Raw genomic sequence first — 8,446 nt, forward strand, 5'->3', positions numbered from 1 at the left:
TTGATCTAACAGTCTCCCCAACATATGTAACATTAAAACTATTATATGGTGCATTGAACGAATCACCAGATTTATTGCTAATTGTAATGCTGTAAAGAGTGAGAGTAAATTAGGATATGTGTATGAAATTAATAAAGTTTTTTTAAGAAGAATCTTCTTTGGATAGTGTCTAGCCACATAATTTTAACGTCAATGAACAAGTTATAAAATCAGTTGATAAATTATGTTATCCTAGTATAATTCTTTTTTATATCCGATACTTGGCTGCGTGTCTATGAAAAATGGAGTAAGGTGGCATACTGAATTTGGTGATGGTGTATCAGTCTCCAAAGACTTGTAGTAGAGTACCTAGCATAACAGAATATTTATGATTTTCCATTCATGACTGCAAATATAAATCTCACTATTTTTTTATAGCTAAGGAAGTTTTTTCTATTGAACGACCACGCCAAATTACGTATTCTGAAAGATTACATCTGCTTCTTTCTAAAATGTAATTTAACGGGAAATTCTACTCTCAAAATTTCGTTTAGTTTATCTCAATTTTCAATCATTTGTATACGGGATTTTTCGCAAATAAAATGTTAAACAAAATCATTCCATGCAACGCATTGTGGTCCAGGTATGCTAACGATATGATATGAATTTCTCCGTGGAACGAAAATGTGCACTTCTTTGGTAAATTAAATTAATCAGTGCCACCAATAAAAATCACTATGAAAATGGAAAATGATGGTAGCCTGTTCTTTTTGGATTGCCTAATTCTTAGACGTTGTGATGAGTTTAAATACAGCGTGTACAGGAAACCTACTGCTTGTGTATATTTCTATTCTGGCTAAAACAATAAAGTTATGAAATCAGTCTTCACAGCCATGTTTTCAAGGGCATTATATATATGAATCCCTGAATACACTGATGATGAAATAGATACAATTAGGAATACAGGCAAGAAACTTTAAAAATTCAGATTCTGTATTAGACAATACATTAAAAGCGGCAAAAAAAAGGTTAAGAACAGAAAATTACAGCATGAAAACCTGTTTGTACTACCATGCAATAATAATAGTTACAAATATATTCCTTATTGCTTCAGAGCTTAAAGTAGGTGTTGCTGTAGCACTTAAGAACAATGAAGCAATGAAATTAAGCACTTATAAAGAACTCTCCCGACAATACTGAAGGATATGTTTATCAAATCCCATGTAGTTTTATGATAACCTGTGTATTGACCAAACTGGAATACACGTTAGTTAAAGCAGTCATACAATCAATCAGGCTGGGGCAAAAATGATAGTTTTTTTCTAACGTTATAATGGAAAGAATCACCACTGAGTCAATTCGATAAAAGTAAGCTTTTTCAAGAATATGCCTATCTGTCCTGGTACGTACAAACTTAATCCATTAATTACAGAATAAATATGTAAAATGTGTGGATTTTAAGGAAGGCAGATGGCCGGGAAAAAGGTAGGTGGTCACCTGCATAGGTAAGCAGATTTGTAAATAGAGTACTTGGCCTCAAACACTAATGAGTACATGGATCAACCCCTTCCACCTGTTAGGTGTGAATATTTAGTTTCCAACGGTTTTAGTTTTCTGTAAAAGAAAATGATTGAGATGTATTTCTGTCTGCACATTTGATCTGTCCACCCTCCAATCATCAAACATGTCAAATTGCAGCCCTCTAGCCTCATCTTTTTTTCATTTTATTTAAGTTTAAAGTTAACCATAATCGTACGTCTGGCACCGCTATATGTACCAACAACACAGGCCACCACGGGCCGTGGCTGAAAGTTTCATACAGCATTATACCCTGTACAGAAAATTCAATTGCGCCGAAGAAACTTCGGTGCATTTTTTACCTGTTACTGTTCTTTTGACAGAAATTAATTTCTCGGTATAAAGTGGTTCGAATTCCACAATAAGCTGTAGGTCCCATTGCTAGGTAACCAACTGGTTCTTAGCCACGTAAAATAAGTCTAATCCTTCGGGCCAGCCCTAGGAGAGCTGTTAATCAGCTCAGTGGTCTGGTTAAACTAAGTTATACTTAACTTTTTAACTGTTCTTTTGGCTTATATATTGGAGAATTCTGCCACTTTATATCCTCTGAAAATGGCTTAGATACAAAGTCGAAAATGGTCAAATTATACCCCCTAGTGTTTCGTTTTCCCGGTGATAAAATTAGATATTTAAAACACGCGAAAGTGTGATAATAATCTTGACATGTCTGTCTAACTAGACTGCCAGGCCACGAGGAACGAATTATGCATGTACCACTAAAACCTACTGGTTATCAATCAGATAGGTGGTTGTATTGGATATATGCGCGCGCACACTGAATTTTCATCACATCACCGTGACATTTTTTATTCACAGACATTAAGCTACAAACGTCGTTGCATATACAATCCGCTCTACCTGGGAAATAAAACCGAAAGGGAATTATAACTGAGAAGTGGTTCGTCACCTGGCGTATTCGATCCAAACCTTTACCGACAACCTGTAAGGAATGATCGATAACACAGGATGATAACTAGTCAAATTGTTCTTGGTTTGAGTTTATTTCCAGAATTTCAAGACTAAAACTTTACATGGCGTCTGAAAACAAACGACCACTTTATTTTTTTTTATCTATACATATGCAAATATCTATCGCAAAATTCAAGTAACTACTCAACTGATAAAAGATTAAATTATATATATATATATATATATATATATATATATATATATATATATATATATATTAAATTATATATATATATATATATATATATATATATATATATATATATATATATATATATATATATATATATATATATATATATATATATATATATATATATATATATATATATATACACACACACATCATTATTAAATCGTTTTTTACATTCTCGGACACTTCTTGATCTTAATTTAGACACTAAAATTCAGGACTATTTAATAAGTCTCCTCTGCTAGACTTGAGACGATCGAAAGAGCCTTCTTGCTTATTTCCTGTATTTACACCCTCCCTGGTTGACTGTTTGTTCGCTGCTCGTGACCTTTTCATCAAAAAGAGCTGAGGACGGAATTACAGGTCTTGAGATACGTAAAGCGTTCAAGCTTCGTCTACGCTCAGATCGATTAGGAAGTGTGAAGGCAAACAGAAGGAGTAGGAGAAAACGATCTGATCTTGTTTAAATTTGACTCATTTCCAGTTCTACTGAGTAATATTAATAGTGAATCATTCTGACAGATCGGAAAAAAGGTTGAAGCTGAAATCTAAAACCCGCTGCTTGAAAAATCAACAAATTATGGCAGCGAACGTCTCTTATTGAAACGTTTCAGCAAAAATGAAGGTGTTTTATCTGTCTCTGAATAACCAACCACGTTGATGGTATCAAACATTCATGATCAACTGAAACTTAACCCGTGAGTAAGGTACAAAAATTATTAGAACGTCTGAATCGTTATATACAAGCATAAAAAAGTCCCGTGTATAAGTTAAAAAAAAAAAAAAAAAAAAAAAACATTCCCAAGGTAAGGTGACATGGATATTAATCTATATCTATGCCTTAATATTTGTATATAAGTGTATACGTAACAAAACATTATTACTGGGCAAGAATTCTAGTGAAGTGGTTCTCACCCTTTTTTGGACCATGCACCCTTTCACCACATGTCATAATGTCATCCCCTCGCCCCCTCTTCCAACACTGACTGCCTCAAAAGGTGAATTCCAAATAATATGCAGCAAAATACTAACACAAGCACACAGGCTAGCGGCGAGAAAGCCCAGCTAGAGGGCTGCAAACTGGTACGTTGATCATCCACCCTCCAGTCATCAGACATGCCAAACTGCAGCCCTCTAGCCTCAGTAGTTTTTATTTTATTCAGGGTTAAATTTATCCATGATCGTGCGTATGGCATCGATATATCTGCCAACAACACAAGTCACCATCGGGCCGTGGCTGAAAGTTTCATAGGGCGCGGCTGAGAGTATAATGGACCATGGCTGAGAGTTTCATACAGTATTATACTCTGTACAGAAAAATCCATTGCGCCAAATAAACCGGCCCATTTTTTACTTGTTTTTTTTTATTGGCGTCTGCTTTCTCTGGACTTTCTTTTTTACAGGTATGTGACCTCAAACCTTTAGCAAGTTCCTTTGCTCCATTTCTTTTGGCTTAGGAAGTGGACTTCGAGAAACGAACTCTCCCAAAAACTACCAAAGGGAAGCTTCTCTGGAAAGGAAATTGGGTAAGGGGCTGCAGGTTCCTATTTTTCTTTATGGAATGGGATGGAACATAAAATTTAGGCCAAAGGCCAAGCGCTGGGACTTACGAGGTCACTCAACGCCAAAAAGGAAATTAGAGAGTAAAAGGGTTTTAAAGGTGTGACAGGAGGAAAACCTCGCAACTGAACTATGAAACAATTGTTAAGGGACGGTGAAAAGTACGATGCGAGAAAGAGAATATGAATGGGGGGATAACCAAAGGAACGAAAGGGGCTGCAGCTGGCGGCCGAAGGGACGCCGCAAAACACTGATGGCACTACCCTCCTACCGGGTATTTTTCTCTATGGGCTGATGATATCTTTATTCTGGGTATTTTTCTTTACGGGTTGATGATATCTTTATTCTGGGTATTTTTCTTTATGGGTTGATGATATCTTTATTCTGGGTATTTTTCTTTATGGGTTGATGATATCTTTATTCTGGGTATTTTTCTTTTATGGGTTGATGATATCTTTATTCTGGGTATTTTTCTTTATGGGTTGATGATATCTTTATTCTGGGTATTTTTCTTTATGGGTTGATGATATCTTTATTCTGGGTATTTTTCTTTATGGGTTGATGATATCTTTATTCTGGGTATTTTTCTTTGTGGGTTGATGATATCTTTATTCTGGGTATTTTTCTTTATGGGTTGATGATATCTTTATTCTGGGTATTTTTCTTTATGGGTTGATGATATCTTTATTCTGGGTATTTTTCTTGATGATATCTTTATTCTGGGTATTTTTCTTTATGGGTTGATGATATCTTTATTCTGGGTATTTTTCTTTATGGGTTGATATCTTTAATCCCCGTTCTCCTTCTGAAAGAAGGTCCTTCCATTTTACATTTTGAACATATAATGAAGCATTAAATACAAGGAACGTATTTTGCTTCTACATCTTAACTGATTATACTTCAAAAACTTTGCTCAGAAATGTGTAAATCATCGACGAAACAAATATCAAGTCTTTGATATAGTTAGCTACTTATGTAAAGAAACAAGTCTAAAAAGTGACTCAGATACGAAATTTATCAAAAACAGAAACAACTCACGCTTTTATTTTTATAATTCAGTACAAAGAGATTCCAATAATGGTTTAGCTTAAAATGTAGTTTTTAATTTCAAAACTCTATAATGAATTGTAGAAACTGAAATGGTTTGAACATTTAATACATTGCTATCAGTTACTTAGTACTAAATTGCAAGTGGTAATTTTCTTAAGGATACAATCGCATCTATCAATATGGTCTTGCATATTCAACCATACCTTTTCCATAAAATAATGTGACTGGGAAAAAGAAAATGTTATTGTCACTACTTCCCTGTCATAAAACGATCTAGAAACGATAATCATAAGTAGGAGAAGATCTCTCCACCTTTCAAAGGTTCGGGTTCCAAAACCTAAAATTGGTGTCTTCCAAGAAGGGACTCAACGTCCCTAAACTGATCGATTCCGATAAGTGAAACAAGGTAATGGAGCTTGTGACGTTCATGCCTGAAAGGGTGTAAGAGCTATATTGAAGATGGAATGCCTGAAAATACTGCGTTTTTTTGGGTAATCGAGACTTGATTGCTTCCTTTAGAAAATTCTGTTTCATATTACATGGATACAGCACCACTTGTTATACTGATTCTCGCTGATATATATATATATATATATATATATATATATATATATATATATATATATATATATATAGTGTGTGTGTGTGTATATATAATGTGTATGTGTGTGTGTGTGTGTGTGTGTGTGTGTGTGTGCGTGAGTGTGTATTCTGGTTTCTCAACAAATCTCCACTGATTATTGCTAGCCTCACGCCAAATTAATGACCTTATGCTGAGCGATCCACGACCCTAGCAAATGTGAAGCAAGGAAGGCTATGAATTGGGGAGACCCTTGACTTATCTATGTTAAAATGCATGATGGGATGTTCACCAAACATTAATTTTTAACATAAATTCTTTATCTTGAAACGGGTAGGCTCCCGAGATAATGCAAGGCAACAATCATTACTATATCATACTTTAACCGATAACTATGAATGACCTTTTTACGCAGAAAATTGCTACATATACGCGTTGTAAAACTCACCCAAATCACTTACATATTCTCTCACTCGCTGGATGCTGAGACCCTTCCTTTCTAATACGCCCTTCACATCAGCCTCTCCAGTCCTTTGGTCTTCCTTTCTTTCTCCTTCCACTTTCGCTTATGTATTATAATCTGTTCATTCCACATGACTAAATCACTGTTAGGAACCCTGATCCTTCCTGCTAAGTGCACTACCCTGTTTTCATATTTCAGTTCTTTTTGTAGCACATATACTATGAAAGTAATTCATCTTCGGAGCCAAGTTTTTTTCTGCTCCACATAACTTTCATAGACACCCCAAGCCTCTTTCTTATCCATTCGACACATCCTGCTAACCCCACCTTGCTTCACCTATGCTGTGACTCACCTCATCTATCATCCTAGCACACTACCCACTACTTTAATCCAAAATGCAAATACATATCGATTACTTCATTATCCATGCTCACGTGCCTCCTTCTCAAACTTACATTTATCTCTCTCCTTTAGGAAACATTTCAAGAGTCATTCCAAAAAGCTTGGGTGTTTTTCTTCACTATTCCCTATCAGCACTGTATCACCTGCAGACATCGCCCATGTCACATATTATTAATAGCCCATCTCCACTGTCTGCAATGTTGCACTTTATTGCGCTTTTAGTGACATCTGCATCACTCTATTGCCAAAAATATTAAGCAATCACTTCGGGCAAAATAGCATCTACTCGTTTCAACCTAAAAATGGGAAAAAGGTTAAAACGAAGTTTCAAAAAAAAATATCTTTGGTAATATATGAATAGTTCAACCTCAGACATATAATATATATATATATATATATATACTGTATATATATATATATATATATATATATATATATATACATATATATATATTCATATATATAAATATATATATATATATGCATATATACAATTGATATAAAAATTATGAGAAACAGATAGGTCTCCCTTAGGGCAGATTCTGTCCTGTGTTTCGTTGTATATATTGACTTCCAGGAATGCAGTATGCAAACATGACCTTTCCATGAAATGGCTCCGTCATTGCAGTTTTTCTTTTGTTTTCTTTACGTGTTCTTTTATTTCAGCGTTTGAAAGTTCTTTCCCTGGGAATCATTTCGGTAAATTAGTATATAACTGAAAATGACTTAAATGATGTTTAAAAGAAACCTAAATTTCTTATAATTAATTATTGACAGTTTGAAAAGAACATTCATTATACAGAACTGATTGGTTAATTTAGGAACTTCCGATAAGAGAATGTTAAACGCACAGAGAGAGAGAGAGAGAGAGGTTGGGGGGGGCAAACATAATGAAGATAACTTTTCGTTTATATTACCTTAAATGAAAAATCTTTCTCCTTTCATGATAATTTTATAATGCATATCAAGCATGTCATAAATAAATATTCGTCTTCAAAATGGCTCATTAACAGGTTTTATCTCATGAAAGAATCTTTTCGCTTTGAAAAGACCGTCGTGTTATTTTAAATTTGCATGTATTGCTTAATTACGAACGGTTTTTTTTTTTATTAAGCTCTAACACATTTCTGAAACTGATACAACAGAAAATAGAGTTTTCATGTAATATAGAAAAGCGATATATAAACATGTACGTTTTCTCCGTATTCATGTCAAAAGATTATAGTAGTAATAGTAATATTAGTGGTTGATGTTGTGATGAAGAGTTAGAGGAATTTATTTCTGGTGATAGAAATTCATTTCTCGCTATAATGTGGTTCGGATTCCACAATTAACTGTAGGTCCCGTTGCTAAGTAACCAATTGGTTCTTAGCCACGTAAAATAAGTCTGATCCTTCCGGCCAGCCCTAGGAGAGCTGTTAATCAGCTCAGTGGTCTGGTAAAACTAAGCTATACTTAACTTTTAACGAAATTGGAGCAAATGTCGAGAATTAAATCCTCATAATCCAACTATGCACTAAATGACTGGTTATAAAAATGTGGAAGTATTATTATTTACAGGTTAATAACCGAAATGAATGAAAGCTCAGAATATTCAAGGGTTGTCAGCAGTAAGGGTATACAAAAGTCTACTAAGATTTATATGGTTATGCAGAAATAAATCAAAGTATGG

This window comes from Macrobrachium rosenbergii, chromosome 20, assembly GCF_040412425.1.
Source record: "Macrobrachium rosenbergii isolate ZJJX-2024 chromosome 20, ASM4041242v1, whole genome shotgun sequence".
NCBI lineage: Eukaryota > Metazoa > Arthropoda > Malacostraca > Decapoda > Palaemonidae > Macrobrachium > Macrobrachium rosenbergii.